The following is a 22,520-nucleotide window of genomic DNA, read 5'->3' as shown; positions in this document are numbered from 1 at the left end:
CAAAACACACCAGCAAGTCCATCAGTCCGTGACCTCAAGCTGAAGTGCATTTGGGTTCTGCAGCAGGACAATGATCCAAAACACACCAGCAAGTCCATCAGTTCGTGACCTCAAGCTGAAGTGCATTTGGGTTCTGCAGCAAGACAATGATCCAAAACACACCAAGTCCATGGCTTAAAAAATACCTAAATTAAGGTTTTTGAGTGGCCTAGTCAAAGTCCAGACTTGAATCCGATTGAGATGTTGTGGCATGACCTTTAAAAAGGTGGTTCATGCTCGGAAACACTCCAATGTGGCTGAATTAAAACAATTCTGCAAAGAAGAGTGGGCCAGAATTCCTCCACAGCGATGTGAAAGACTCATTGCCAGTTATCGCAAACGCTTGATTGCAGTTGTTGCTGCTGAGGGTGGCACAACCAGTTATTCGGTTTAGGGGGCAATTACTTTTTCACATAGGGCCATGAAGGTTTGGATAGCTTTTTTCCCGTAATAAATTAAATCATCACTTAAAAACTGCATTTTGTGTTTACTGGGGTTATCTTTGTGTAATATTTCAATTTGTTTGATGATGTGAAACATTTAAGTGTGACAAATGTGCAAAAGAAAATTGAAATCAGGAAGGGAGCAAATACTTTTTCACAGCACTGTATTTAATATAATTTAAACGTTTGAGGGGGTGGAACTGGTTCAGGGAACAGAACTAAAAAATGTAATATAGCAAACATTTTAGAGGAACAGAAACTGAACTGCGAACTAAAGTGATCTGTACCATTCCTGAACAGAACCAATATTTTAAAAATCATGGGAACTGTTTAATAATGTTATTTTACGTTCCAGGCATTTTTTTCTAGTCCCCACAAAGAAACGTAACAAGACGTCTATGCAAAGCCCTCCCTCTGTCACCCACCTTTGACAGTGTTTGCTCCTGTAGCCTACTGATGTTTCAAGAGTAATTTAAAAAAATCAAAGCATATACAAGATGGCGCCGGTAGAAATGGGAGCGCGGTTTCTAGCTCCAAAGATTCAGAAACTAGGAAGAGAGATTTTTATTAGAGAAAAATGTATTAACATTTTCAATGCTAGTTAAGGATACTATAGTTACTACAAAAAGGTAAGTGTTTTATTTAAATTCTGGTGCCACTCTGTACACACAAGCTTGTTCGCTTGCTAGCTTGCTCTGGACCAACGTTAAGCCAACTCTCAGAAGTTGAAAGACATTCAAAGTTCCATCATAGAGGCTGCTCCTCCATAGGTATATTTATGTGTGCCTAATTCAGATAATACATTTCATAACAAGATGCCCAGCACTTCAAGCCAAGCCTCCTCCTCCTCCTCCACTCTCTCTCACTCTCTCCCCACCCTTCAAAATGTCTGTTACATTAGACAGGCAAGTGTCGGACACGAAATGTATGCAAACAACTATAGTTTGCTCGCTCCATAGCAAGCTGCTCTATGTATGGAGTAAAAAGTACATTATTTTCTTTACAAAATGTAGTAAAGTAAAAGTTGCCAAAAATATAAATAGTAATGTACAGATACCACAAAAAACTACTTAATTAGTACTTTAGGGTATTTTTACATAAGTACTTTACACCACTGCCCAAATGCCTTCACACCAGTACATTAGCATACTTTATATACTGTTACACATGCACTTATCACATAGTATACCATACATAAGTTAAGGCCATGCCTGAGTTGAAACCTGAGTGAGGTGCACATGTACAGTATATAAACAGATGCATGTGCCATATATTTAAGTGGTGGACACGTGATACGAACACATGATATTGTTGTGTTATGTCACAAAATCATGTTATGACCACACATCAATATTCATTTTACATATTTATTTTATATATATCAATATATATATCAATATAGGAAGGATGTCAGCGTTGCGCAGCAGCTGAAACCTGGTCCCGACAGTCCGAACGCTCCTTGGCAACAACACCAGGGTCCAGAGCATCGAAGCTGTAAAACAGGGAATGACAAAAAAAATGAAGACATTACAACCCTGCACAACATCAAGTCACCTCCCAAGTTTAGATAAGAGTAACCTCATGCAAATACCTTTTATTTACCTGATGGGCTGGCACTGCTTGATCTGTGGCAGCGGCCTGAAGTAGGGAGTCAGGTGTTTTACCAGCCATGGCTTTCCACCAGCATCCTCCAGTCCGCAGCATCCTCCAGTCCAACCAGCTGTGGGATGTTGACCCCTGTCACAGTGCTGTCCTTCACAACCCCAGCAATCTCTAACAAAGTGTACACTCTGGTCTTTCTGAAGCGCTGCTTGATGAGGCCGAAGCAAAGTCAGGGGCAAACTTGGTGTGGCCTGTGATCAGGAAGTGAAGGTCCAGATTGTGGTGGAGCTTGTGCATGGTCCACCAGGCAAAATACCAGAGCACAAACTTGTTCTTGTTTTGACCACTGCAGTTATTACAATTCAGGTCAGCAGTGTTTTACCAACACCGTAGTTGGCGAAGAAACGGTGCATGTAGTTTATGGCTGCGCTTCTGCCTTCTTTTGCTTGGGCCAGCTCTCTTTTGATGACTGTATGACTGGTGGATTAGTCAGGCGTGTTCTACTGATTTAATGCTGAAAGACAAATTCCAGATACAAATATTTTAGCATTATTATACAATAGATGCGAAACGGTATTCTGATAACATCACTACACACAGTTCATAAAGGTAATACTAGCGACTGTAGCTAGCCAGCCATCTAACGTCAGCTGGCTAGCTAACAGCATGCTTTAACTAGCAATACAAACCGATTGTCAGCTAACATTAGGCTATAACTAGCAATGCGAAATGGCATTCTGAGGAAACATCACTAACGTTACACACACTTAAATTAATGTTAGCTAGCTAGCTAAAAAAGTAACTATAATCCCAATCCATAGAATAACGTTACTAGCAATACAAACCGATTGTTATAGCAAGCTAAAGTTAACCAAAAAAAGTTAGGTTCATTGTTCAATGGCTGGATGGCTAGCAGCAAGCTTTAGCTTGCAATGAAAACAATTTTCAGACAAAATTAGAAACGTATAATATCTGAATCTATAGCTCGATTTTTACCTGTATACATTAATGAAAGCTTAATGGCAGACTGCAACCCCTTTTATAAGAAATCCTGTGTTGTTTCTGTTTAGTTCACACAGCTTATTTGGTCCGTTGTGTTCCACTGATTTCAAAACGTGTTATGAAATCAGAGAGTCGGCATTTTGCAGAAAGTTGTCAATCACACCTTTTCCCCATGACCTTTGTCGATAACAGCTGATAAATTCATGCCAGCAATGTTATTGAGAGCAGTAACAACATATTTGCAGTTCTCCATGGCTAACATAATATCTTTCTAAAAAACTACAGTAGAAAGGATTATTAATGCATTATGAGCAGCTCATTTTAAAGACAAAAGACACAACACCGCAGACAAATCCAAACTCATCTCTCGGCATGTCCCGCCCACTCATCATCGCAGCCAATCATGGCTAGCGGGAAGGTTGCCGACTTTTTCTGTGGCTAAACCAACTAGGCTCGTAATTTAATAATTGTATTGGTATTTACAGATGATATACACGTTTGATATTAAGGCACATGAAAGTTCACATGTTCGAGAAGGCATCTCTGCCAAAAAACACATTTTGATAAAAATATTATTTTTACATTCAAAAGGCTCTCTCTCCTGTGAAGTCGTGACTTGCGACATATGCCTAGTTTCCTGAATCGGGTCACATTTGCAAAAAAAGAAAACGGTTTTCTCTTTGTCATTATAGGGTATTGTGTGTGTCGATTGGTAAGACAAAATGTTTTATTTAATCCATTTTAGAATAAGGCTGTAATATAACAAAATGTGGAAAAAGTCAAGAGGTCTGAATACTTTCCAAATGCACTGTTGTCACGCCTTGGTCTTAGTATTTTGTGTTTTAGTTTATTAGTTGGTCAGGCCAGGGTGTGACATGGGTTTATTGTTTGTTGTAATTCTTAGTGGGGTTTTTTAGTTATTGGGATTGTAGCTGATTAGGGGTGTGTGTTACATAGGTTTGGCTGCCTGAGGCGGTTCTCAATCAGAGTCAGGTGATTCTCGTTGTCTCTGATTGGGAACCGTATTTAGGTAGCCTGGGTTTCACTTTGTATTTCGTGGGTGAATGTTCCTGTCTCTGTGTTAGTGTTCACCAGACAGGCTGTATAGGTTTTTCACGTTCCGTTTGTTGTTTTTGTTTTTTCATGTATCGTCGTTTGTTCAATTAATAAACATGAGTAACCAACACGCTGCATTTCGGTCCGACTCTCTTTCGACAAACGAAGAACGTCGTTACAACTGTACACATTTTTGCATATTCATTATTATTTAAGTATACTTTCCGAAATGCACTGTATAAATCATTGGGTGGAAGCGCACTGGAAGCTTTAAAGTTGTGTAACCTCAGAAGGCTGGTGGGAGTTTTTCTGAGCCCCAGGCGCCGTGACCCGTCTTGACGTCATACATACCCAACACACAAACACCTGCTTAGACATAGGAACTAACTAGGCAATGTAGGAGTGCGAAGCCTTATACAGAGTATTTCCTGTCTAGACATGCTTCCTTTTCAATTGTTCATCTTGTTTCAATTGTTCAAGGTGGAAACCGTAACACGTTTCAATGCACAGTATGAAATTGTATCACTTGATGTAATCGGCTGTATAATAAAGCTGTGATTTACTATCCTTGCTTGGAACTGGTTTCAACATGATTATTATGTGGTTGCAAAGGAACACCATTATTGATTTCACACGTTTTCCAAGGGATTTACCCTTTCTGCCTACTGTGCCCATTTATAGTGGCAGGGCCGGAACTGGAGTCGGAGGCCTGGGTTGTCTGTCCAACCTGAATATAGTCTGAACACTGCCTGAATTCAACAGGACCAGAGTTGTTTGCACTTCCCAACTCCATGGCAACCCTGTGGAAATAGGGGGATAAGCGTTCTGCAATCTGGCCTGGTGAGGCAGCTGGGCTTGCCCACTGACTTGGGTGCCTTACACACACTCCAAGAGTGTTTGGTTAATGCTTCCATGGCTCTTGAGGAAAGGTCTTTGTGGGAAAGAAGAGGCTTTTGGGGATTATTGAGAGCATACACAGACTTAAAGCTAACCTCACAACTTAATCCTACTGGAACACTCTCTACGAATATTGCAGCTCATCCCTTAACTCCTCAAGTCCATCAATCTATTTGTGTTTTGCAGCTCTATCTACATTGCAATTTACTACAATTGTTTAACTGTCTAAACAATTCTTAAAAGAGTGGCAGTATGATGATTGCAGACTAAGGTATGAACACATGGCCTTGTAAGAAATTTCTGTCTTACTAACACCAGTTTAAGAAAATAAGCGACAAGGCCCGTCTATACCTGAGTTTGACATGCCCATCTCCGTAGACACAATTGCGTCCCCTAGTGCATTTACTGTGTATTACCTCAATAAACAAATACCTCTGTTCTCTACTGTCTTGTTCATGCGTTTATTAAATAGGTCTGACTTGTTTGTTGAAATATTTGATGAAGTAAAGAGATATCTGCACCTGTAAATAAGAAAATACTATAGATCATATGGATAAATGCAAAGACCTAATCTAACGGCAGTTTGTACTGCACAAATACTGAGATGATGAATGAGAATAATCCTTGTTAAATGTAGTGAGGTTACACACATTGTGTTGTATACTGGTTGAACACAGGGTGGCAGTCTAGTCATATCCCTAAAATGGATGTCAATGGGCAATGAAAAGAAGGCAAAATATATACTACTGTATACTCTCTCTATATATATACTATACTACAATTAAGACTTAAAATGTGAAATATACTATAGCCTAAGACAGAATGCATTTCTGTCAGATACAGGAGGCTGATGAGGGCACAGTAACAGTTCAGCTCACTCAGACCAACAAAAACAATCAGATCTTGTTGTCTGGGGCAGCAGCATTGTTGAGAGTGGTTCTATTATAGAAGAAGCCACCTCCAGCTCATGAAACTCATGTTCCAACCATAAATAGCCCAGAGTCAGTCTGGGGAGTACCTTGTCTATCTCTGTACTGGAGTAGACTGAGAACAGCCCAACTCCATCCAGACCTCAACAGCAGCAGAGCCCGATTTTATTTACCTCCACAGAGGTAATCCATCCTATCAGCCTAATACACCATAATACAGATTCCTTAGCAAATGAATGAATAACACAAAGAGGCTGATGCCCTGGACAAGTTGTGTCATGTGTTAAGGTCTGGAAAGCAATGCATACTGTGTTGAGTTACAGCTCGATCAATGTCCACTAACTCATACCGCGGCCCAGAAGAGATATTATGAATGATCCATCAATAATCCTATCTCGCTGCCAATACCAGGCAGGACTGGTCAGTTGTTGGCCACAGAGGAAATTCTCTGGGCCATTTCCACCCTAGGTAACACCCTTGGGGTCGGGAGGCATTTATCAGAAGGTATTGATTCCCTGTTAAGTTGTCCCTGGGTAGACAGTGATCATGGGAGAGAGAGCTCAGCCTTTTGCCTTAAGCGTCAGCCTGGACAAATTGGTTTAATTAGGCTTGTCCTCTTTGGAGGATAGAGGGGCATTGTGGGTTATATACAAGCATAAGTTGTGTCGTTTGTGGTAAGTCGGATCAATATGTGAAACAGGGGAACTGTCAGACTGAGGTGGAGGGTCAGCGTGGTGCTGCAAGCAAGGGTAGGGAGATGGCTGACAGGTTTCTTCAATGGAGTGCTTAGCAGTTATCCTCCGTGTTAGTGGATAAATACCAAGCACAAGAAAGATTTGGTCTCTGATCATGGGTGTTAATGATTACACAAGTAAGATATAAGCTTAGAGAATTATAACCCATGGAAATCTCCACAGGTGGTAGGGAATCCCAATAGGGATGTAGTATAACAGGGGCCAGTATGGCAATCTTAAAGATGAGGACTCATGGACCTGGACAGTCTTTGAGGAGTCGAGGGCTCAGTGCTCGGTTCCATTATAAAGACATGAGGCCATACCACACTATGACCTTTTTATTACACAACAACACAGGCATTACTTTCTCAGTGACACATGACCGTGGCTTCATTGTGGTCACTTTGAACAGCAGGCCAGAGGAGAGTCATCAAAGCCAATGTAGAAACCTTCCCTCTATGTGTTTTATCTACCATGTGACGTTAACTGTTCTCCCTCTAGTTGCATGATAACAAATGGCTGCTATTGGCATGTTATGTAGACACCATTTAATGAGTGGTCAAGTAGGAGATACTCATGACAACACTTATTCACTTGGTCAGGCATTCTACATGCGTGAGGAAATGGGCCAACAATAAATACCCAGAGTTTAATGAGAATGTTGAGCCAGTAGAGGAGGACTGTGAGAGGCTGATTTAAAGCGACATTAGTCCTGACCTGGGAGGGCAACGTGCTCGGCCAACCATCTCCATACTGCTCTGGGCACCAGCTAGAGGAGAAATCCTAGCTCTAAGATTGCCAATCTCCCAAATCATTATTCTCATTAAGGACAAATGACAGAGGCTTTTACAGAGGGCTCCTTTGAGGCTTCCCAAATCCCTCCCCTGATCTCTCACTCTCTGGTTGTAATGGCGTTCTTCATTTGTCGAAATAGATTCGGACCGAAATGCAGCGTATTGGTTACTCATGTTTTTAATAGAACAAATGACGATACATGAAATAACAAAAACAACAAACGGAACGTGAAAAACCTATACAGCCTGTCTGGTGAACACTAACACAGAGACAGGAACAATCACCCACGAAATACAAAGTGAAACCCAGGCTACCTAAATACGGTTCCCAATCAGAGACAACAAGAATCACCTGACTCTGATTGAGAACCGCCTCAGGCAGCCAAACCTAAACAACACCCCTACTCAGCCGCAATCCCAAATACTACAAACCCCAATACGAAAATACAATATATAAACCCATGTCACACTCTGGCCTGACCAAATATATAACGAAAACACAAAATACAATGACCAAGGCGTGACAGAACCCCCCCCCCCTAAGGTGCGGACTCCCGGACGCACCTCAAAACCATAGGGCGGGTCCAGGTGGGCGTCTGTCCATGGTGGCGGTTCCGGCTCGGGACGTGGACCCCACTCCATAAATGTCATAGTTCCTCCCCTTCGCATCCTCGGATGATCCACCCTCGCCACCGACCATGGCCGAATAGTCCTCACCCAGAACCCCACTGGACTGAGGAGCAGATCGGGACTGAAGGACAGCTCGGGACTGAGGCAGATCGGGACTGAAAGAAAGCTTGGGAGTGAGAGAAAGCTCGGGAGTGAGAGGAAGCTCGGGAGTGAGAGGAAGCTCGGGAGTGAGAGGAAGCTCGGGAGTGAGAGGAAGCTCGGGAGTGAGAGGAAGCTCAGGCACGTTGATGGATCTACCAGATCCTGGCTTGCTGGTGGTTCCGGCAGATCCTGGTTGACTAGCGGATCCTGGCTGACTATCAGATCTGGCAGATCCAGGCTGACTGGCGGATCCTGGCTGACTGGTGGATCCTGGCTGACTGGCGGATCTTGGCTGACTGGCGGATCCTGGCTGACTGGCGGATCCTGGCCGACTGGCGGATCCTGGCTGACTAGCAGATCTTGCAGATCCTGGCTGACTGGCGGATCCTGGCTGACTGGCAGATCCTGGCCGACTGGCGGATCCTGGCTGACTGACGGATCTGGAAGAGTCTGGTTGACTAGCAGATCTGGAAGAGTCTGGTTGACTGGCAGATCTGGAAGAGTCTGGCTGAATAGCAGATCTGGAAGAGTCTGGCTGACTGGCAGATCTGGAAGTGTCTGGCTGACTGGCAGATCTGGAAGAGTCTGGCTGACTGGCAGATCTGGAAGAGTCTGGCTGACTGGCAGATCTGGAAGAGTCTGGTTGACTGGCAGATATTGGAAGAGTTTGGCTGAATAGCAGATCTGGAAGAGTCTGGCTGACTGTCAGATCTGGAAGAGTCTGGCTGACTGGCAGATCTGGAAGAGTCTGGCTGACTGGCAGATCTGGAAGAATCTGGCTGACTGGCAGATCTGGGAGAGTCTGGCTGACTGGCAGATCTGGAAGAGTCTGGCTGACTGGCAGATCTGGAAGATTCTGGCTGACTGGAAGAGTCTGGCTGACTGGCAGATCTGGAAGAGTCTGGCTGACTGGCAGATCTGGAAGAGTCTGACAGTCTGGCAGATCTGGAAGAGTCTGATTGACTGGCAGATCTAGAAGAGTCTGGCTGACTGTCAGATCTGGAAGAATCTGGCTGACTGGCAGATCTGGAAGAGTCTGGCTGACTGGCAGGTCTGGAAGAGTCTGGCTGACTGGCAGATCTGGAAGAGTCTGGCTGTCTGGCAGATCTGGAAGAGTCTGGCTGACTGGCAGATCTGGAAGAGTCTGATTGACTGGCAGATCTGGAAGAGTCTGGCTGACTGGCAGATCTGGAAGAATCTGGCTGACTGGCAGATCTGGAAGAGTCTGGCTGACTGGCAGGTCTGGAAGAGTCTGGCTGACTGGCAGATCTGGAAGAGTCTGGCTGTCTGGCAGATCTGGAAGAGTCTGATTGACTGGCAGATCTGGAAGAGTCTGGCAGACTGACGGCTCTGGCTGCTCCATGCTGACTGGCGGCTCTGGCTGCTCCATGCTGACTGGCGGCTCTGGCTGCTCCATGCTGACTGGCGGCTCTGGCTGCTCCATGCAGATTGACAGCTCTGGCGGCTTCTTGCAGACTGACAGCTCTGACTGTTCCATGCAGACTAACAGCTTTGTCAGCTCCTTGCCGACTGGCAACTCCTTGCAGACTGGCAGCTCCTTGCAGACTGGCAGCTCCTTGCAGACTGGCAGCTCCTTGCAGACTGGCAGCTCCTTGCAGACTGGCAACTCCATGCAGACTGGCAACTCTGGCTGCTCCAAGCAGACTGACAGCTCTGGCTGCCCCATGCAGACTGGCAGCTCTAGCTGCTCCATGCAGACTGACAACTCTGGCTGCTCCATGCAGACTGGCAGCTCTAGCTGCTCCATGCAGACTGACAGTTCTGGCTACTCCATGCAGACTGGCAGTTCTAGCTGCTCCATGCAGACTGGCAGCTCTAGCTGCTCCATGCAGACTGGAAGCTCTAGCTGCTCCAAGCAGACTGACAGCTCTGGCTGCCCCATGCAGACTGGCAGCTCTAGCTGCTCCATGCATACTGGCAGCTCTAGCTGCTCCATGCAGACTGGCAGCTCTAGCTGCTCCATGCAGACTGACAGCTCAGGCTGCTCCGAACAGGCAGGAGGCTCCGGCAGCGCTGTAGAGGAGGAAGGCTCTAGAAACGCTGAACAGGCGGGAGACTCCGACAGCGCAGGAGAGGGAGAAAGCGCTGGCTGCGCTGAACAGGCGAGGCGCACTGAAGGCCTGGTGCGTGGTACTGGAACTGGTGGTACTGGATCGAGGACACGCACAGGAAGCCTGGTCGGGGAGCTACCATTGGAGGACTGGTGTGTGAAGGTGGCACAGGATGGACTGGACCGCGAAGGTGTACTGGAGAGCCTGAGAGCAGGACTGGCACAGGACGTGCAAGGCTAGGTAGGTACACAGGAGGCCTAGTGCGTGAGGCTGGCACATTTTTCACCAGCCGACTAACACGCACCTCAGGACTAGTATGGAGCGCTGAACCAGGTGCCATTAAATCCCCGACACGCTCCGTCGGACGAATCTTATACCTAAAGCACCAAACTAGCAACTCCCTCATTACTCTCTCCTCCAATTTCCCCATTAACTCCTTCACAGTCTCTGCTTCGCTCACCTCCAACACTGGTTCTGGTCTCCTCCTTGGCTCCTCACGATAAACAGGGAGAGTTGGCTCAGGTCTGTCTCCTGACTCAGCCACTCTCCCTCTGAGCCCCCCCCCCAAGAAATTTTTGGGGCTGATCTTCGGGTTTCGATCTGCGCCGCCGTATCTTTCTTTTCGACTCCATTCTCCTATAGCCCTCTTCGCACTGCTCCAGCGAATCCCAGGCGGGCTCCGGCACTCTCTCTGGGTCGGCCGCCCACCTGTCTATTTCTTCCCACGTCGTATACTCCAATCCTCTGCTGTCCATAACGTCCTCCCTTCGCTGCTCCAGCTGCCTGTTAACACGCTGCTCGTTCCGTGTGTGGTGGGTGATTCTGTAACGGCGTTCTTCGTTTGTCGAAAGAGATTCGGACCGAAATGCAGCGTGTTGGTTACTCATGTTTTTAATAGAACAAATGACGATACATGAAATAACAAAAACAAAAAACGGAACGTGAAAAACCTATACAGCCTGTCTGGTGAACACTAACACAGAGACAGGAACAATCACCCACGAAATACAAAGTGAAACCCAGGCTACCTAAATACGGTTCCCATTCAGAGACAACGAGAATCACCTGACTCTGATTGAGAACCGCCTCAGGCAGCCAAACCTAAACAACACCCCTACTCAGCCGCAATCCCAAATACTACAAACCCCAATACGAAAATACAATATATAAACCCATGTCACACCCTGGCCTAACCAAATATATAACGAAAACACAAAATACAATGACCAAGGCGTGACACTGGTGACTTCGACCTTGAATCGCCAGAGTGAGTGTGTCACGCCCTGGCCATAGAGAGGCTTTTTATTCTCTATTTTAGTTAGGCCAGGGTGTGACTAGAGTGGGCATTCTATTTTTGTTTTTCTATGTTTTTGTATTTCTTTGTTTTTGGCCGGGTATGGTTCTCAATCAGGGACAGCTGTCTGTCGTTGTCTCTGATTGAGAACCATACTTAGGTAGCTCTTGCCCACATGAGTTTTGTGAGTAGTTGTTTTCTGTCTCTGTGTCTACACCAGACAGAACTGTTTTGTTTTTGGTCTCTTGTTATTTTGTGTTCAGTTTAAATAAATTATTAACATGGACACGTACCACGCTGCATATTGGTCCGATCCTTCTTATTCCTCATCAGAAGAGGAAGACAATCGTTACAGAGTGTTGCCTTTCCTACCATCAGATTTCAGTGGGTTTTGGTTTGAGGAATGAACTCTGTTGATTTCCCTTCCATAGATCCCCTTTAATGACCCTTGGGGAGAGTGGCCGTAGGCTGCGGGGTCAATGTTGCGCTCAGAAATCTTGCGTGGGAGTAGAGTAGAGACACCTGCCACTATACTGACTCCACAGTAGTGTAGGCCTATATCATAATGCTGGTGTATTTCAGGGAGAAAACTGCAGCTTAACCAGAAACCTCCAAAATGACTGTAAACAGATAATATAACTGGTGGGTTGTCTGTGGATACTGCATAGTAGATTGAGTTTTCGCAGCGCTGCTGGGACCTGCTCATAAAATGTGTGTTGAGAGAAGACACTTGAAAGAATTCTATAGCTTTAACATGTAGCCTATCCATCCACCTCTATTTTATCTGGGAGCTGAGAGAGGTGAATGAGAAAAGGTGGTTCTATGAATTTCATCTTGTACATGTAGGTCTCAGTTTTTACAGTGAAGATTAATGGTGGAGGTGGTCAGTGAAGAATGGCTCGATCATTCTGTGCTTTTCTTTTTTGCCCTTTGCCTACATTTTACTCTCACTTAACTCCTGCTTTCTTCAAAGAGGACAGCTCAAATTTTCTCCTTTTATTGTATCACTCCTCTTATTTCCCCTCCTTATCCTTGTCTTCATTTAAGCTGGGAGAGTTATGTAAATCAATGCAGGCTTATCTCTCACAGCTACTTTGGAGATTTTTGTTGTTGTGCCAAATGTGACTGTTTTAGATTGTATTAGAAGAATGGGATCAGAATCAATAAGCAGCAGACAAAAAGTAGTAACTGAGTGGCACTGGTTATTGACCTTTTTATGATATGGCGCTTTTAAAAGGAGTATTGAGGCAGCTTTACAGTTAGCTGTAAACTGTATTTATTTTGATTTTGGCCCTATCTTCGGAGGGGGAACTGCAGCCAACAGTCTCTTACCAACTTGATCACTATCTATGCATGGACAACCTGTCTGATTTCCTGAAATAGCAAATTATTCACTTGTTTATTTGTGTGAGCTGGCAAGTTACCCTGGTCTGTATCCCCTAAAACTGGTTTGGAGAGATAAGAGGAGTATGAGGAGACAGGCAGGCACCGCAGTAACACAGTAGTATCCAGGCTGAACTGCATGTATCTGAGAATGGCACATAACACCCAGATAAGGAAACTTGATCATGATTGCTCTATACTATAATGCATTTGGGGTGGCAATGTAGCCTAGTGGTTAGAGCGTTGGACTAGTGACGGGAAGGTTGCAAGTTCAAATCCCTGAGCTGACATGGTACAAATCTGTCGTTCTGCTCCTGAATAGACAGTTAACCCACTGTTCCTAGGCTGTCATTGAAAATAAGAATTTGTTCTTAACTGACTGACTTGTTCTTAATGGACTTGCCTAGTTAAATAAAATAAAAATAACTGTATGTAAATTAATTAAGACACTAATTGGTGTAATTAAAATGTCATTATCCATCTGGAGGAAGGTGCATTCCCATCATACACTGTAAATAAAACATTCCTTCTTTTCCTCACTGTTATTGACATGGTTATACAGTGTTACTTGTCAGGCTACTCTGCTGCAATCATGTTAACATGGATGACCACATTTAGCCACTCTGGAGACCTTGACCACCATAGGAATTTCATGGGAAAGTGAGCAATTGGCTCTTTCTTTGAACCAGGCAGAAGACCAGTTGAGATGGTACTTGAGCGTGGCACCAAGGCTGATACCACGAGGGTTCCATATTAACATGTGGTGGCAATGTGGTGGAATGAGAGACGACAACACCATCAACACCACAGACTTACTAGTGTACTGGTCTCTGTAGTGAGTAGTGTATTGATCTAACTGTCCTTCACGAAAAGTGTGATCAAACGTGTGAAACCAAACAGGGCGGAACTTAGCATGTTAGAGAAGCTCAGCGTTGTACATCCTCTATTTTAACTATGTTTTATTCATATAGAGACTGGCTTAGGCCTCCTTACAGCAGAGTGAGTAGAAGACTTATTCGGCAATGGTCTTTTCTAGAGGCAAAACCAACCATTAAAAGTCAATGGTAAGGAAAAATAAATGTCATGGGCCGACTAGTCCACAACAAGACCACGCTACCTAAACAGCTGACTGCACTGTATGTTTGTGTTCGCAGATCAAAACAACAAAGAAAGGTCTTCATCAAAGGACATCTAGAGCCATGACTACATGGAACTCTATTCCACATCAGGTAACTGTGGGTGGTTAGAGTGTTGGGCTAGTAACCGAAAGGTTGCTGGATCGAATCCCTAAGCTGACAAGGTAAAAATCTGTTGTTCTTCCCCTGAACAAGGCAGTTAACCCACTGTTCCCTGGTAGGCCGTCATTGTAAATAAGAATTTATTCTTCACTGATTTGCCTTGTTAAATAAAGGTTAAATAACAATTGGTAGAATCAGATTTAAAGGCCATTTTCCATGGATGTAGAGGCCATGTTATATACAATGCATCATTGTTTTATGGTGTGTGTAAGAATGGCACTAAGTGGAAAAATATTACAGCCTCAAAGATTACTCTGGGGAACAATTCAGTGAGCAAAACATGTTAAGACTCAGACTGCATGCTCCATTGCTTCTGTATTAGATGTTTTATCACACACAACTCATTGGGTCAATAAGTCTTCTATAGCTGCCTACCATCCAGCCCAGTATGTACTGACTCTATGCTATATGGTTCCTGCCCCTCCTCCACTCAGTCTAATTAAAGATATACATTGCTACAGTGGCATGCTGATCAAAGGCATCAAATATTTAGCAGCCTTTTAAACCTGACCTTTTAGCAGGCCAACACGGTAGGCAGCCACCGCTGGCCTTGCTGTATTCTAATGAGAAAACCTCTTCTACAACAGACCTCTTTCTCCACCACCACGGCACATCAATGTTATCTTTAGTGCACATTGAATATTTATAAGGGAAAGAGGCTGGGAGTGCCGTCACTGATCTGTAAGGTGACTTGTGGTGTCTTTGCAGTGGGTGCTGGTGCAGTGCCAACCAAGTCACATGGTACATGATGTCTCATAAAAGTTACCTTTATTCTTTTTAGGGGAAGGATTATGTTTCATTCTTAATAGCTGTACCTATTAGCTTTGGATTTCTCCGGAGTATTTCATGAACATTAGAATCATTACCGGAATATATAGCTGTGTCAATCCACACAAGCGGCAGGTAGCCTAGCAATTAAGAACATTGGGCCAGTAACCAAAAGGTTGCGGGTTCAAATCCCTGAGCCAGCTGGGTGAAAACTCTGACGATGTGGCCCTGAGCAAGGCACTTAACCCTAATTACTCCTGTAAGTCGCTCTGCATAAGAGTGTCTGCTAATAATGCAATTATACAACAGGTCTGACTGCCGCATCAAATCCAGCCTAGTACTGAAGCTAAAATCAGAAGCTTAACAGCCTAATTGGTCTAAATATAGGCATTTGCTGTTCAACTGCCTGAAAAACATGTTACTGATAATAAGCATCAACAAACACTGCTGGCATGTAATCTCCTCCAGACTCATGTGGCCACATGACACCTCATTAGAAAAGAGTGGAGGATATAGGGTCAGAATGCTAATGACATCCATTGATCGTAGGGCTAAAACACTCACAGAATTCACCTTCTTATATCTGACGGAGACTTGAGGAGGGGAGGAGCGGAGAGGAAAAAAGAAGAGGACAAACTAATAAGACCAGACCCCAAGTGGGTTAGCTGTGCCAGTTAGCCACAGTCATCTTTACAGAGACAAGACGTGAGGCTGAGAATGGTTTGTATACTGAGCAGGAGGATGTGGAAGTGTCATTGGAACAGCATGCATCTTTGTCCTCGTGTTCTCCTTATTACTGAGGGGATGTCACATCACAGAAGAAATAAATGATAGCATAATATTCTCTATGTTGTTATTATGGATGACTGAGGCAAGAAATTATTTAGAAGTTACATTTATTTTCTCTTGGATGATTCCAAACCAGTTGACTGTAATGTGACCCCTGGATTCTAATAGATAAACATCCGATCCGCCAGACAGACACAAGCTGCCTGCGATCATGCATACTGACTCGACTGATTGCTCATTGCTGACGACACGTGCTTGGAAGGCTTCATTGGAGACTAAAATGTACATCATACTTGCTAGCTTCCTCTCCAAAAAGCCATTAGAAAACAATCAGCCATCCCTCTAAATTGAATCCTCCTCTGTACTATACAGCAGGTAACTCAGGGAATATCAATGAGAAAGGCCTCCCAGGCTACTCATTTGCCAGAGACATACATCACCAAACTGCTGGGTAAAATGGCAAACAATCTTTAGAAACTTACTGGGCACAGATGTCAATTCAACGTCTATTCCACATTGGCTCAACATCATTTCATTAAAAAGACATGGAAACAACGTTGATTCAACCAGTGTGTGCCCAGTGGGAAACCACTAAGCCCTGAGCTTCAAAAGCAACAGACGGGGGACATTAAATATTGATGGGTAGAAATAAATAAACAGGCTAAGGACAACCAGAAGGACACTACATAAAATGGAGTCTTAGATGTAAACCAAAAGTGTTCAGATCACAAAAATATGATCTCTTCAGGATTTTGACATTCCAGAATTAAGGTTTCTAAATTCTGCCTGCTCCTCACATAAGGCCCACACTCACCACATGCCTACAACTTAGAGACACTAACTTTTTTGGCACAGTAGTTTGTGGAGACCAGACTCATGTGGCCAATAATAAAATCACAGAAACAAATCTCACAAAGCCTTTGGGGGAAAACACTTCTGGGCTCTGGCATTTCTATGTCGCTGCAGCTATAAAGCTATCACATCCCTGCCGGGTAGGGGAGAGATAACTGTTCTGGAGAAAAACAACCAGAGACAATGGAACATGAGGTGGAGATTGGTTTAGCAAGTAAGAGAGGGAGAGGAAACACTGCTGGCATCCAGGGGCATCGCCACAACTTAGCGGGTGTCTGCACAACAATGCCAACAGAGGTGCAAATTCTCCATACTCTAGAAATCAATTTCACACAAAGTGCTGAGGACTTGGACAGAGGCGTATCGGAAACACATTGAAATACTGCAGCTTGTGTTATTGGATTTGGAGCCCAATAGTCAGCCCTTTGGGCAATATCCACAAACTGGGGGGGATCCAGTCAAGAGTAGCTTCCCTTCCTTCCCTCGCCAGCCCTGGAACCTCTGGCTCTCCCTCTGCCAGCAGGGGAAAAGAGATTGTCATGGGATTTACTTCAGATTTAAAGTTCTGTCCTCAAATTTGGATACAAACTTTTTGGGTTGCTTATAGTACCCATACTGGAGAGTATGACAACTATCTCTGTTTCTACTCTGTTGTAAACTGCCTGCAGTAAAAACATTTCCGAAAGCTGTGAACCAATATGTATGGACACAGACCTGTTACACTCTCACTCACTCTTCAAGATTCATGCATGTTTCATTGAAAACAATAAATAGAAACATCTCCCAAGGGTACTTAAGTATTGAAGTACAGCATACTGTGGAAGACTAGTGAGCCTACAAGGAGCACTGAATGGATTCTACAAATGCAGTGCCTTGGAGGGAAAGGGGCATTATTGTTGATTTGTGACAGGATGAAGGTTATAGTAAGGGTATTAGGCCTACATTATGAGAAGGTATTTTAAATGAACGTACAGAGATTTAATATACATCTTAATTCCTTCTTCCCATAAAGACTCATCTTTCTCATACACTGTATGTTGCCGAGTGACTTAATGTGATGTATTGGTGTGGCAATCATATATTTTAGAAAAGCTGATGAGGTTAGGGTTAGGTTTAAAATCAGATTTCAAGAAGAGAAATTGTAGAAATAGGCGGGGTTTAGACATAATTATGACTGTGGTAACTAATGATAACCATAATCACATCAAATCAATTCAAATGTTATTGGTCGCATACACATATTTAGCAGATGTTATTGTGGGTGTAGCGAAATGCTTGTGTTCCTATCTCCATAGTGCAGTAACATCTAGCAATACACAACAACACACATCAATCTAAAAGTAAAATAATGGAATATAAAAATATATAAATATTATGACAAGCAATGTCAGAGTCCAGAGTATAAATATATATATAAAAAATAAAAATAAAATATATATATATATATATATAAAAAATTTAAAAAAATAAAATAAAAAAAATGATATATATATATATATATTTATATGTATATATATATATTTATTTATACACAGTTGAAGTCGGAAGTATACATACACTTAGGTTGGAGCCATTAAAACTAGTTTTTCAACCACTCCATAAATATCTTGCTAACAAACTATAGTTTTGGCAAGTCAGTTAGGTCATCTACTTTGTGAATGACACAAGTAATTTTTCCAACAATTGTTTACAGGCATATTATTTCACTTAATTCACTGTATCACTATTCCAGTGGGTCAGAAGTTTACATACACTAAGTTGACTGTGCATTTAAACAGCTTGGAAAATTCCAGAAAATTATGTCATGGCTTTAGAAGCTTCTGATAGGCTAATTGACATCATTTGAGTCAATTGGAGGTGTACCTGTGGATGTATTTCAAGGCCAACCTTCAAACTCAGTGCCTCTTTGCTTGACATCATGGGAAAATCTAAAGAAATCCACCAAGACCTCAGAAAAACAATTGTAGACCTCCACAAGTCTGGTTCATCCTTGGGAGCAATTTCCAAATGCCTGAAGGTACCACGTTCACCTGTACAAACAATAGTACTCAAGTATAAACACCATGGGACCACGCAGCCGTCATATCACCGCGTTCTGTCTCCTTGAGATTAACGTACTTTGGTGCGAAAAATGCAAATCAATCCCAGAACAACAGCAAAGGACCTTGTGAAGATGCTGGAGGAAACAGGTACAAAAGTATCATAACCTGAAACTTGAAAGGCCGCTCAGCAAGGAAGAAGCCACTGCTCCAAAACCACCATAAAAAAGCCAGACTACGGTTTGCAACTGCACATGGGGACAAAGATCGTACCTTTTGGAGAAATGTCCTCTGGTCGGATGAAACAAAAATAGAAGTGTTTGGCCACAATGACCATTGTTTTGTTTGGAGGAAAAAGGGGGAGGCAACCATGAAGCACGGGGGTGGCATCATCATGTTGTGGGGGTGCTTTGCTATAGGAGGGACTGGTGCACTTCACAAAATAGAGGAAGGAAAATTATGTAATATATTGAAGCAACATCTCAAGACATCAGTCAGGAAGTTAAAGCTTGGTCGCAAATGGGTCTTCCAAATGGACAATGACACCCAAGCTTACTTCCAAAGTTGTGGAAAAATGTCTTAAGGATAACAAAGTCAAGGTATTGGAGTGGTCATCACAAAGCCCTGACTACCATCCTATAGAAAATATGTGGGCAGAACTGAAAAAGGATGTGCGAGCAAGGAGGCCTTCAAACCGGACTCAGTTACACCAGCTCTGTCAGGAGGAATGGGCCAAAATTCACCCAACTTATTGTGGGAAGCTTGTGGAAGGCTCCCCAAACTGTTTGACCCAAGTTAAACAATGCAAAGGCAATGGAACCAAATAGTATTTGAGTGTATGTAAACTTCTGCCCCACTGGGAATGTGATGAAAGAAATAAAAGCTGAAATAAATCGTTCTCTACTATTATTTTGACATTTCACAATTTTTAAAATATTTTTTTTACCCCTTTTTCTCCCCAATTTCGTGGTATCCAAGTAGCTACTATCTTGTCTCATCGCTACAACTCCCATACGGACTCGGGAGAGACGAAGGTTGAAAGTCATGCGTCCTCCGATACACAACCCAACCAGCCGTACTGCTTCTTAACACAGCGCACATCCAACCCGGAAGCCAGCCGCACCAATGTGTCTGAGGAAACACCGTGCACCTGGCAACCTTGATTAGCGCGCACTGCGCCCGGCCCGCCACAGGAGTCGCTGGTGCGCGATGAGATAAGGACATCCCTACCGGCCAAGCCCTCCCTAACCCGAAAGATGCTAGGCCAATTGTGCGTCGCCCCGCGGACCTCCCGGTCGCGGTCGGTTACGACAGAGCCTGGGCACGAACCCAGGGACTCTGATGGCACAGCTGGCGCTGCAGTACAGCGCCCTTAACCACTGCGCCACATATTAAAATAACTACCTAAAATACCTAAAACAGGGAATGTTTACTCGGATTAAATGTCAAGAATTGTGAAAAACTGAGTTTAAATATATTTGGCTAAGGTGTATGTAAACTTCTGACTTCAACTGTACATAGGCGACAGAGGCCATTATCAGCAACCATCACTCCTGTGTTCCAATGGCACATTGTGTTTGCTAATCCAAGTTTATCATTTTAAAAGGCTAATTGATCATTCGAAAACCTTTTTACAATTATGTTAGCACAGCTGAAAACTGTTGTTCTTATTAAAGAATCAATAAAACTGGCCTTCTTTAGACTAGTTGAGTATCTGGATTTGTGGGTTCGATTAAAGGCTCAAAATGGCCAGAAACAAAGCTCTTTCTTCTGAAACTTTTCAGGCTATTCCATGCCAGAAATTGCCAAGAAACTGAAGATCTGATAAAATGCTGTGTACTTTTCCCTTCACAGAACAGCGTAAATTGGCTATAACCAGAATAGAAAGAGAAGTGGGAAGCCCCGGTGCACAACTGAGCAAAAGGACAAGTACATAAGAATGTCTAGTTTGAGAAACAGACGCCTCACAAGTCCTCAACTGGCAGCTTCATTAAATAGTACCTGCAAAACACCAGTCTCAATGTCAACAGTGAAGAGGCGACTCCAGGATGCTGGTCTCCTAGGCAGAGTTCCTCTGTCCAGTGTCTGTGTTCTTTTGCCCATCTTAATCGTTTCTTTTTATTGGCCAGTCGGAGATATGGCTTTTTCTTTGCAACTCTGCATATAAGGCCAGCATCCCGGTGTCGCTTCTTCACTGTTGACGTGACAAGTGTTCGATGTCTATATATATAGGGCAGCAGCCTCTTAGGTGCAGGGTTGAGAAACCGGGTGGTAACCGGCTAGTGAAAGTGACTAAATTTTAGTGCAGGGTACTGGGTGGATGCCGGCTAGTGGTGGCTATTTAACAGTCTGATGGCCTTGAGATAGAAGCTGTTTTTCAGTCTCTCGGTCCTAGCTTTAATATACCTGTACTGGCTGAGGTCCTTGATCAAACTAGGGTATAATAAACTTCCGGCTACTGTCTTTCGATTGTAAAAGAGATACTGAGGGCCAATCCCAAATCAACCACTACCCCCTATGCCAGGGGTACTTAAGTATTATTTGAGAAGCAGTAATAAACACCCAGCTCTCAGTCCATGCGATCCCAAACTTTACACATCCCTCTTTTTCGCTGAGATGAAATGTTTCTGTTTTAAAGCTAATTCCCTGCAATTCTACACATTTTGTCATGTATTATTTGTGTTAATATGATACCAGTGGTCGAAGTCTGACCTAGCTCCCCCAATTCAACAAAAGAAAGACCTGTGGTCCGTATTGACCCCGTTCTGGGTCCGGCCCTATGCGGAGATCTGAAAGGATTTGATTGGTATAACCAATATGGTGAAACTTACACAAAGCCTATCAAAGGGCAAGGTGGCGCTATTACCATATCGATTGGACCCAGAGGTTTCATACATTAGGGGGTACGTGCCCCCTCATATTTTGGGGGGTAATTAAATAAATATATATTTATACTGTATATTAAATATCTTATTTTTAAAGCCACCTTTTGATTATAATTATTTATAAAAAGAGGTATTTTGCGGAGGTGGCACAATGACTGGACCAGGCAAAGCGTACCCCCCCCCCCACCCACCCCCCTGCTCTATTCTCCCTACTAGTGGTTCCTTCCAAGGTGTACCATGGAGCAAAGATATGCTAGGCAGGACATTAGATACTCTGGTGTGTGAAAACAGTATTGTGAGTGTCGAGTGACACACAGCATTTTATTTTAGCTGCTGATGATGGGCAGGCCTTGTTTGTAAATGAATTTGAACAATCTATGTAGCCTATTGATTCCTTCTTGATGAATAAATATAATAAAAATGTTTTGTTGTTTCTCTATAAAACTAGCCACCTAGCAATTTTATGAAGTTGGCTTTAGCTAGCCAGCTAGATAGGTTCCCAAGTCTCCCAACCTCATAACTAGCTACCAAGCCATTTCAGGCTATCAAGTTAAAGTCGCTTGTCTAACTATCCTAGCTGGCAAGGTTGCTAGGCTTTAGAAAATACAAAACATGCTTTAATTCTTGGGTTATGGTATGTACCAGTGTGGCAGTTGTACTAAACATCTAAAGCCTAAAGGTTCTTAAATGCAGCCATTTCCATCTCAATATCAAATAATACCTTTAAAGGGATGGCTTGAGATAAATGTACTGAAAAATAAATTAATTGAAATCTGTTGGCCAGCAAGTGGGAGGGTTTTCAGCAGTTGGATTAAATATATTCAGAGCGGGAAAGGTAGCCACACCTGCAGAGTGCATTAAGCAACTGAATAA

General features: G+C 43.5%; 1 long non-coding RNA gene across 2 annotated transcripts; it reads right to left on the bottom strand.

The window, feature by feature from the left end:
• Window positions 1-646: 646 nt before the first annotated feature.
• Window positions 647-3,371, bottom strand: LOC135507385 (uncharacterized). 2 transcript variants are annotated; one of them, XR_010450659.1, is made up of 3 exons: window positions 3,081-3,371; window positions 2,074-2,598; window positions 647-1,974 (listed from the first exon to the last, which is right to left on the bottom strand). It is a non-coding gene; the product is annotated as an uncharacterized LOC135507385 (long non-coding RNA). The 2 variants fall into 2 exon arrangements; XR_010450658.1 differs by having other exon boundaries at window positions 2,085-2,598.
• Between the last annotated feature and the right edge of the window lie 19,149 nt (window positions 3,372-22,520).

This window comes from Oncorhynchus masou, chromosome 21 (genome assembly GCF_036934945.1).
Source record: "Oncorhynchus masou masou isolate Uvic2021 chromosome 21, UVic_Omas_1.1, whole genome shotgun sequence".
Classification (NCBI taxonomy): Eukaryota; Metazoa; Chordata; class Actinopteri; order Salmoniformes; family Salmonidae; genus Oncorhynchus; species Oncorhynchus masou.
Note: the sequence above shows the minus strand (reverse complement) of the source record. Positions and strands in the feature narration are given on the sequence as shown.